This window comes from Maylandia zebra, linkage group LG6 (genome assembly GCF_041146795.1).
Source record: "Maylandia zebra isolate NMK-2024a linkage group LG6, Mzebra_GT3a, whole genome shotgun sequence".
Classification (NCBI taxonomy): Eukaryota; Metazoa; Chordata; class Actinopteri; order Cichliformes; family Cichlidae; genus Maylandia; species Maylandia zebra.
This window is the reverse complement of record NC_135172.1, coordinates 9,406,129-9,419,043: the sequence shown is the minus strand read 5'-3', so window position 1 is coordinate 9,419,043 and position 12,915 is coordinate 9,406,129.

The window sequence follows — 12,915 nt, the reverse complement described above, 5'->3', positions numbered from 1 at the left end:
AACAACAAGACCTCAGTGCAAGAAAGTTACTTACCAGAAATAAAAGACATAAATACACACATAAACATTATAAGACATAAAAACAAGTCAAAGATATGTGCAATAATCAGACCTCAGTGCAAGAAAGTTACTTACCAGCAATACAAGACATAAATACACACATAAACACTATAAGACATAAAAACAAGTCAAAGATATTTACAATAATCAGACCTCAGTGCAAGAAAGTTACTTACCAGCAATACAAGACATAAATACACACATAAACATTATAAGACATACATACACACATAAACATTATAAGACATAAAAACAAGTCAAAGATATTTGCAATAAACAGACCTCAGTGTAAGAAAGTTACTTACCAGCAATACAAGACATAAATACACACATAAACATTACAAGACAAAAAAACAGATCAAAGATACTTGCAATAAACAGACCTCAGTGCAAGAAACTTACTTACCAGCAATACAAGACATAAATACACACATAAACATTACAAGACATAAAAACAAGTGAAAGATATTTGCAATAAACAGACCTCAGTGCAAGAAAGTTACTTACCAGCAATACAAGACATAATTACACATTTAACAGCAATATAAGACATAAATACACACATAAACATTATAAGACATAAAAACAAGTCAAAGATATTTGCAACAACAAGACCTCAGTGCAAGAAAGTTACTTACCAGAAATAAAAGACATAAATACACACATAAACATTACAAGACATACATACACACATAAACATTATAAGACATAAAAACAGGTCAAAGATATTTGCAATAAACAGACCTCAGTGCAAGAAAGTTACTTACCAGCAATGCAAGACATAAATACACACATAAACATTATAAGACAAAAAAACAGATCAAAGATATTTGCAATAAACAGACCTCAGTTCAAGAAAGTTACTTACCAGCAATACAAGACATAAATACACACATAAACATTATAAGACAAAAAAACAGGTCAAAGATATTTGCAATAAACAGACCTCAGTTCAAGAAAGTTACTTACCAGCAATACAAGACATAAATACACACATAAACATTATAAGACATAAAAACAAGTCAAAGATATTTGCAATAATCAGACCTCAGTGCAAGAAAGTTACTTACCAGCAATACAAGACATAAATACACACATAAACATTATAAGACATAAAAACAAGTCAAAGATATTTGCAATAATCAGACCTCAGTGCAAGAAAGTTACTTACCAGCAATACAAGACATAATTACACATTTAACAGCAATACAAGACATAAATACACACATAAACATTACAAGACATAAAAACAAGTCAAAGATATTTGCAACAACAAGACCTCAGTGCAAGAAAGTTACTTACCAGAAATAAAAGACATACATACACACATAAACATTATAAGACATAAAAACAAGTCAAAGATATTTGCAACAACAAGACCTCAGTGCAAGAAAGTTACTTACCAGAAATAAAAGACATACATACACACATAAACATTATAAGACATAAAAACAAGTCAAAGATATTTGCAATAAACAGACCTCAGTGCAAGGAAGTTACTTACCAGCAATACAAGACATAAATACACACATAAACATTACAAGACAAAAAAACAGATCAAAGATATTTGCAATAAACAGACCTCAGTTCAAGAAAGTTACTTACCAGCAATACAAGACATAAATACACACATAAACATTATAAGACATAAAAACAAGTCAAAGATATTTGCAATAATCAGACCTCAGTGCAAGAAAGTTACTTACCAGCAATACAAGACATAAATACACACATAAACATTATAAGACATAAAAACAAGTCAAAGATATTTGCAATAATCAGACCTCAGTGCAAGAAAGTTACTTACCAGCAATACAAGACATAAATACACACATAAACATTACAAGACATAAAAACAAGTCAAAGATATTTGCAATAATCAGACCTCAGTGCAAGAAAGTTACTTACCAGAAATACAAGACATAAATACACACATAAACATTATAAGACATAAAAACAAGTCAAAGATATTTGCAATAATCAGACCTCAGTGCAAGAAAGTTACTTACCAGCAATACAAGACATAAATACCCACATAAACATTACAAGACATAAAAACAAGTGAAAGATATTTGCAATAAACAGACCTCAGTGCAAGAAAGTTACTTACCAGCAATACAAGACATAATTACACATTTAACAGCAATACAAGACATAAATACACACATAAACATTACAAGACATAAAAACAAGTCAAAGATATTTGCAACAACAAGACCTCAGTGCAAGAAAGTTACTTACCAGAAATAAAAGACATACATACACACATAAACATTATAAGACATAAAAACAAGTCAAAGATATTTGCAACAACAAGACCTCAGTGCAAGAAAGTTACTTACCAGAAATAAAAGACATACATACACACATAAACATTATAAGACATAAAAACAAGTCAAAGATATTTGCAATAAACAGACCTCAGTGTAAGAAAGTTACTTACCAGCAATACAAGACATAAATACACACATAAACATTACAAGACAAAAAAACAGATCAAAGATACTTGCAATAAACAGACCTCAGTGCAAGAAAGTTACTTACCAGCAATACAAGACATAAATACACACATAAACATTACAAGACATAAAAACAAGTCAAAGATATTTGCAATAAACAGACCTCAGTGCAAGAAAGTTACTTACCAGCAATACAAGACATAATTACACATTTAACAGCAATATAAGACATAAATACACACATAAACATTATAAGACATAAAAACAAGTCAAAGATATGTGCAATAATCAGACCTCAGTGCAAGAAAGTTACTTACCAGCAATACAAGACATAAATACACACATAAACACTATAAGACATAAAAACAAGTCAAAGATATTTACAATAATCAGACCTCAGTGCAAGAAAGTTACTTACCAGCAATACAAGACATAAATACACACATAAACACTATAAGACATAAAAACAAGTCAAAGATATTTACAATAATCAGACCTCAGTGCAAGAAAGTTACTTACCAGCAATACAAGACATAAATACACACATAAACATTATAAGACATACATACACACATAAACATTATAAGACATAAAAACAAGTCAAAGATATTTGCAATAATCAGACCTCAGTGCAAGAAAGTTACTTACCAGCAATACAAGACATAAATACACACATAAACATTACAAGACATAAAAACAAGTCAAAGATATTTGCAATAATCAGACCTCAGTGCAAGAAAGTTACTTACCAGAAATACAAGACATAAATACACACATAAACATTATAAGACATAAAAACAAGTCAAAGATATTTGCAATAATCAGACCTCAGTGCAAGAAAGTTACTTACCAGCAATACAAGACATAAATACACACATAAACATTACAAGACATAAAAACAAGTCAAAGATATTTGCAATAATCAGACCTCAGTGCAAGAAAGTTACTTACCAGAAATACAAGACATAAATACACACATAAACATTATAAGACATAAAAACAAGTCAAAGATATTTGCAATAATCAGACCTCAGTGCAAGAAAGTTACTTACCAGCAATACAAGACATAAATACACACATAAACATTACAAGACATAAAAACAAGTGAAAGATATTTGCAATAAACAGACCTCAGTGCAAGAAAGTTACTTACCAGCAATACAAGACATAATTACACATTTAACAGCAATACAAGACATAAATACACACATAAACATTACAAGACATAAAAACAAGTCAAAGATATTTGCAACAACAAGACCTCAGTGCAAGAAAGTTACTTACCAGAAATAAAAGACATACATACACACATAAACATTATAAGACATAAAAACAAGTCAAAGATATTTGCAACAACAAGACCTCAGTGCAAGAAAGTTACTTACCAGAAATAAAAGACATAAATACACACATAAACATTATAAGACATAAAAACAAGTCAAAGATATTTGCAATAAACAGACCTCAGTGTAAGAAAGTTACTTACCAGCAATACAAGACATAAATACACACATAAACATTACAAGACAAAAAAACAGATCAAAGATACTTGCAATAAACAGACCTCAGTGCAAGAAAGTTACTTACCAGCAATACAAGACATAATTACACATTTAACAGCAATATAAGACATAAATACACACATAAACATTATAAGACATAAAAACAAGTCAAAGATATGTGCAATAATCAGACCTCAGTGCAAGAAAGTTACTTACCAGCAATACAAGACATAAATACACACATAAACATTATAAGACATACATACACACATAAACATTATAAGACATAAAAACAAGTCAAAGATATTTGCAATAAACAGACCTCAGTGCAAGAAAGTTACTTACCAGCAATACAAGACATAAATACACACATAAACATTATAAGACATACATACACACATAAACATTATAAGACATAAAAACAAGTCAAAGATATGTGCAATAATCAGACCTCAGTGCAAGAAAGTTACTTACCAGCAATACAAGACATAAATACACACATAAACACTATAAGACATAAAAACAAGTCAAAGATATTTACAATAATCAGACCTCAGTGCAAGAAAGTTACTTACCAGCAATACAAGACATAAATACACACATAAACATTATAAGACATACATACACACATAAACATTATAAGACATAAAAACAAGTCAAAGATATTTGCAATAAACAGACCTCAGTGCAAGAAAGTTACTTAACAGCAATACAAGACATAAATACACACATAAACATTATAAGACATAAAAACAAGTCAAAGATATTTGCAATAAACAGACCTCAGTGTAAGAAAGTTACTTACCAGCAATACAAGACATAAATACACACATAAACATTACAAGACAAAAAAAAGCAGATCAAAGATACTTGCAATAAACAGACCTCAGTGCAAGAAAGTTACTTACCAGCAATACAAGACATAAATACACACATAAACATTATAAGACATACATACACACATAAACATTATAAGACATAAAAACAAGTCAAAGATATTTGCAATAAACAGACCTCAGTGCAAGAAAGTTACTTAACAGCAATACAAGACATAAATACACACATAAACATTATAAGACATAAAAAAAGCAGATCAAAGATATTTGCAACAAACAGACCTCGGTGCAAGAAAGTTACTTACCAGCAATACAAGACATAAATACACACATAAACATTATAAGACATAAAAACAAGTCAAAGATATTTGCAATAAACAGACCTCAGTGCAAGAAAGTTACTTAACAGCAATACAAGACATAAATACACACATAAACATTATAAGACATAAAAACAAGTCAAAGATATCTGCAATAATCAGACCTCAGTGCAAGAAAGTTACTTACCAGCAATACAAGACATAAATACACACATAAACATTATAAGACATAAAAACAAGTCAAAGATGTTTGCAACAAACAGGCTCAGTGCAAGAAAGTTACTTACCGGCAATACAAGACATAAATACACACACAAACATTATAAGACATAAAAACAAGTCAAAGATATTTGCAATAAACAGACCTCAGTGCAAGAAAGTTACTTACCAGCAATACAAGACATAAATACACATATAAACATTATAAGACATAAAAACAAGTCAAAGATATTTGCAATAACCAGACCTTAGTGCAAGGAAGTTTCTTACCAGCAATACAAGACAAAAATACACACATAAACATTACAAGACATAAAAACAAGTCAAAGATATTTGCAATAAACAGACCTCAGTGCAAGAAAGTTACTTACCAGCAATACAAGACAAAAATACACACATAAACATTACAAGACATAAAAACAAGTCAAAGATATTTGCAATAAACAGACCTTAGTGTAAGGAAGTTACTCACCAGCAATACAAGACATAAATACACATATAAACATTATAAGACATAAAAACAAGTCAAAGATATTTGCAATAACCAGACCTTAGTGCAAGAAAGTTTCTTACCAGCAATACAAGATATAAATACACACACAAACATTATAAGACATAAAAACAAGTCAAAGATATTTGCAATAATCAGACCTTAGTGTAAGGAAGTTACTCACCAGCAATACAAGACATAAATACACATATAAACATTATAAGACATAACAACAAGTCAAAGATATTTGCAATAACCAGACCTCAGTGCAAGAAAGTTACTTACCAGCAATACAAGACATAAATACACATATAAACATTATAAGACATAACAACAAGTCAAAGATATTTGCAATAACCAGACCTCAGTGCAAGAAAGTTACTTACCAGCGACACAAGACATAAATACACACATAAACATTATAAGAAACGAAAACAGATCAAAGATATTTGCAACAAACAGACCTCAGTGCAAGAAAGTTACTTACCAGCAATACAAGATATAAATACACACAGAAACACTGTAAGAAATAAAAACAAGTCAAAGATGTTTGCAATAATCAGACCTTAGTGTAAGGAAGTTACTCACCAGCAATACAAGACATAAATACACATATAAACATTATAAGGCATAAAAACAAGTCAAAGATATTTGCAATAAACAGACCTCAGTGCAAGAAAGTTACTTACCAGCAATACAAGACATAAATACACATATAAACATTATAAGGCATAAAAACAAGTCAAAGATATTTGCAATAAACAGACCTCAGTGCAAGAAAGTTACTTACCAGCAATACAAGACATAAATACACATATAAACATTATAAGACATAAAAACAAGTCAAAGATATTTGCAATAATCAGACCTCAGTGCAAGAAAGTTACTTACCAGAAATACAAGACATAAATACACACATAAACATTATAAGACATAAAAACAAGTCAAAGATATTTGCAATAATCAGACCTCAGTGCAAGAAAGTTACTTACCAGCAATACAAGACATAAATACACACATAAACATTACAAGACATAAAAACAAGTGAAAGATATTTGCAATAAACAGACCTCAGTGCAAGAAAGTTACTTACCAGCAATACAAGACATAATTACACATTTAACAGCAATACAAGACATAAATACACACATAAACATTACAAGACATAAAAACAAGTCAAAGATATTTGCAACAACAAGACCTCAGTGCAAGAAAGTTACTTACCAGAAATAAAAGACATACATACACACATAAACATTATAAGACATAAAAACAAGTCAAAGATATTTGCAACAACAAGACCTCAGTGCAAGAAAGTTACTTACCAGAAATAAAAGACATACATACACACATAAACATTATAAGACATAAAAACAAGTCAAAGATATTTGCAATAAACAGACCTCAGTGTAAGAAAGTTACTTACCAGCAATACAAGACATAAATACACACATAAACATTACAAGACAAAAAAACAGATCAAAGATACTTGCAATAAACAGACCTCAGTGCAAGAAAGTTACTTACCAGCAATACAAGACATAATTACACATTTAACAGCAATATAAGACATAAATACACACATAAACATTATAAGACATAAAAACAAGTCAAAGATATTTACAATAATCAGACCTCAGTGCAAGAAAGTTACTTACCAGCAATACAAGACATAAATACACACATAAACACTATAAGACATAAAAACAAGTCAAAGATATTTACAATAATCAGACCTCAGTGCAAGAAAGTTACTTACCAGCAATACAAGACATAAATACACACATAAACACTATAAGACATAAAAACAAGTCAAAGATATTTACAATAATCAGACCTCAGTGCAAGAAAGTTACTTACCAGCAATACAAGACATAAATACACACATAAACACTATAAGACATAAAAACAAGTCAAAGATATTTACAATAATCAGACCTCAGTGCAAGAAAGTTACTTACCAGCAATACAAGACATAAATACACACATAAACATTATAAGACATACATACACACATAAACATTATAAGACATAAAAACAAGTCAAAGATATTTGCAATAAACAGACCTCAGTGTAAGAAAGTTACTTACCAGCAATACAAGACATAAATACACACATAAACATTACAAGACAAAAAAAAGCAGATCAAAGATACTTGCAATAAACAGACCTCAGTGCAAGAAAGTTACTTACCAGCAATACAAGACATAAATACACACATAAACATTATAAGACATACATACACACATAAACATTATAAGACATAAAAACAAGTCAAAGATATTTGCAATAAACAGACCTCAGTGCAAGAAAGTTACTTAACAGCAATACAAGACATAAATACACACATAAACATTATAAGACATAAAAAAAGCAGATCAAAGATATTTGCAACAAACAGACCTCGGTGCAAGAAAGTTACTTACCAGCAATACAAGACATAAATACACACATAAACATTATAAGACATAAAAACAAGTCAAAGATATTTGCAATAAACAGACCTCAGTGCAAGAAAGTTACTTAACAGCAATACAAGACATAAATACACACATAAACATTATAAGACATAAAAACAAGTCAAAGATATCTGCAATAATCAGACCTCAGTGCAAGAAAGTTACTTACCAGCAATACAAGACATAAATACACACATAAACATTATAAGACATAAAAACAAGTCAAAGATGTTTGCAACAAACAGGCTCAGTGCAAGAAAGTTACTTACCGGCAATACAAGACATAAATACACACACAAACATTATAAGACATAAAAACAAGTCAAAGATATTTGCAATAAACAGACCTCAGTGCAAGAAAGTTACTTACCAGCAATACAAGACATAAATACACATATAAACATTATAAGACATAAAAACAAGTCAAAGATATTTGCAATAACCAGACCTTAGTGCAAGGAAGTTTCTTACCAGCAATACAAGACAAAAATACACACATAAACATTACAAGACATAAAAACAAGTCAAAGATATTTGCAATAAACAGACCTCAGTGCAAGAAAGTTACTTACCAGCAATACAAGACAAAAATACACACATAAACATTACAAGACATAAAAACAAGTCAAAGATATTTGCAATAAACAGACCTTAGTGTAAGGAAGTTACTCACCAGCAATACAAGACATAAATACACATATAAACATTATAAGACATAAAAACAAGTCAAAGATATTTGCAATAACCAGACCTTAGTGCAAGAAAGTTTCTTACCAGCAATACAAGATATAAATACACACACAAACATTATAAGACATAAAAACAAGTCAAAGATATTTGCAATAATCAGACCTTAGTGTAAGGAAGTTACTCACCAGCAATACAAGACATAAATACACATATAAACATTATAAGACATAACAACAAGTCAAAGATATTTGCAATAACCAGACCTCAGTGCAAGAAAGTTACTTACCAGCGACACAAGACATAAATACACACATAAACATTATAAGAAACGAAAACAGATCAAAGATATTTGCAACAAACAGACCTCAGTGCAAGAAAGTTACTTACCAGCAATACAAGATATAAATACACACAGAAACACTGTAAGAAATAAAAACAAGTCAAAGATGTTTGCAATAATCAGACCTTAGTGTAAGGAAGTTACTCACCAGCAATACAAGACATAAATACACATATAAACATTATAAGGCATAAAAACAAGTCAAAGATATTTGCAATAAACAGACCTCAGTGCAAGAAAGTTACTTACCAGCAATACAAGACATAAATACACATATAAACATTACAAGACATAAAAACAAGTCAAAGATATTTGCAATAAACAGACCTCAGTGTAAGAAAGTTACTTACCAGCAATACAAGACATAAATACACATATAAACATTATAAGACATAAAAACAAGTCAAAGATATTTGCAATAAACAGACCTCAGTGCAAGAAAGTTACTTACCAGCAATACAAGACATAAATACACATATAAACATTATAAGGCATAAAAACAAGTCAAAGATATTTGCAATAAACAGACCTCAGTGCAAGAAAGTTACTTACCAGCAATACAAGACATAAATACACATATAAACATTATAAGGCATAAAAACAAGTCAAAGATATTTGCAATAAACAGACCTCAGTGCAAGAAAGTTACTTACCAGCAATACAAGACATAAATACACATATAAACATTATAAGACATAAAAACAAGTCAAAGATATTTGCAATAAACAGACCTCAGTGCAAGAAAGTTACTTACCAGCAATACAAGACATAAATACACATATAAACATTATAAGGCATAAAAACAAGTCAAAGATATTTGCAATAAACAGACCTCAGTGCAAGAAAGTTACTTACCAGCAATACAAGACATAAATACACATATAAACATTACAAGACATAAAAACAAGTCAAAGATATTTGCAATAAACAGACCTCAGTGTAAGAAAGTTACTCACCAGCAATACAAGACATAAATACACATATAAACATTATAAGGCATAAAAACAAGTCAAAGATATTTGCAATAAACAGACCTCAGTGCAAGAAAGTTACTTACCAGCAATACAAGACATAAATACACATATAAACATTATAAGACATAAAAACAAGTCAAAGATATTTGCAAAAACCAGACCTTAGTGCAAGGAAGTTTCTTACCAGCAATACAAGACATAAATACACATATAAACATTATAAGACATAAAAACAAGTCAAAGATATTTGCAATAAACAGACCTCAGTGCAAGAAAGTTACTTACCAGCAATACAAGACATAAATACACATATAAACATTATAAGGCATAAAAACAAGTCAAAGATATTTGCAATAAACAGACCTCAGTGCAAGAAAGTTACTTACCAGCAATACAAGACATAAATACACATATAAACATTATAAGACATAAAAACAAGTCAAAGATATTTGCAATAATCAGACCTCAGTGCAAGAAAGTTTCTTACCAGCAATACAAGACATAAATACACATATAAACATTATAAGACATAACAACAAGTCAAAGATATTTGCAATAACCAGACCTCAGTGCAAGAAAGTTACTTACCAGCAATACAAGACATAAATACACACATAAACATTATAACACATACATACACACATAAACATTACAAGACAAAAAAACAGATCAAAGATATTTACAATAATCAGACCTCAGTGCAAGAAAGTTACTTACCAGCAATACAAGACATAAATACACACATAAACATTATAAGACATAAAAACAGGTCAAAGATATTTGCAATAAACAGACCTCAGTGCAAGAAAGTTACTTACCAGCAATACAAGACATAAATACACACATAAACATTACAAGACATAAAAACAAGTCAAAGACATTTATAATAAACAGACCTCAGTGCAAGAGAGTTACTTACCAGCAATAAAAGACATAAATACATACACAAACATTATAAGACATAAAAACAAGTCAAAGATATTTGCAATAACCAGACTTTAGTGCAAGGAAGTTACTTACCAGCAATACAAGACATAAATACACACATAAACATTACAAGACATAAATACACACATAAACATTATAAGACATAAAAACAAGTCAAAAATATTTGCAATAAACAGACCTCAGTTCAAGAAAGTTACTTACCAGCAATACAAGACATAAATACACACATAAACATTACAAGACATAAAAACAAGTCAAAGATATTTGCAATAACCAGACCTCAGTGCAAGAAAGTTACTTACCAGCAATAAAAGACATAAATACATACACAAACATTATAAGACATAAAAACAAGTCAAAGATATTTGCAATAACCAGACTTTAGTGCAAGGAAGTTACTTACCAGCAATACAAGACATAAATACACACATAAACATTACAAGACATAAATACACACATAAACATTATAAGACATAAAAACAAGTCAAAAATATTTGCAATAAACAGACCTCAGTGTAAGAAAGTTACTTACCAGCAATACAAGACATAAATACACACATAAACATTACAAGACAAAACAACAGATCAAAGATACTTGCAATAAACAGACCTCAGTGCACGAAAGTTACTTAACAGCAATACAAGACATAATTACACACATAAACATTATAAGACATAAAAACAAGTCAAAGATATTTGCAACAAACAGACCTCAGTGCAAGAAAGTTACTTACCAGAAATACAAGACATAAATACACACATAAACATTATAAGACATAAAAACAAGTCAAAGATATTTGCAACAAACAGACCTCAGTGCAAGAAAGTTACTTACCAGCAATACAAGACATAAATACACACATAAACATTATAAGACATAAAAACAAGTCAAAGATATTTGCAACAAACAGACCTCAGTTCAAGAAAGTTACTTACCAGCAATACAAGACATAAATACACACATAAACATTATAAGACATAAAAACAAGACAAAGATATTTGCAACAAACAGACCTCAGTGCAAGAAAGTTACTTACCAGCAATACAAGACATACATGCACACATAAACATTACAAGACATAAAAACAAGTGAAAGATATTTGCAATAAACAGACCTCAGTGCAAGAAAGTTACTTACCAGCAATACAAGACATAATTACACATTTAACAGCAATATATGACATAAATACACACATAAACATTATAAGACATAAAAACAAGTCAAAGATATGTGCAATAATCAGACCTCAGTGCAAGAAAGTTACTTACCAGCAATACAAGACATACATACACACATAAACACTATAAGACATAAAAACAAGTCAAAGATATTTACAATAATCAGACCTCAGTGCAAGAAAGTTACTTACCAGCAATACAAGACATAAATACACACATAAACATTATAAGACAAAAAAAATCAGATCAAAGATATTTGCAACAAACAGACCTCGGTGCAAGAAAGTTACTTACCAGCAATACAAGACATAAATACACACATAAACATTATAAGACATAAAAACAAGTCAAAGATATTTGCAATAATCAGACCTCAGTGCAAGAAAGTTACTTACCAGCAATACAAGACATAAATACACACATAAACATTATAAGACAT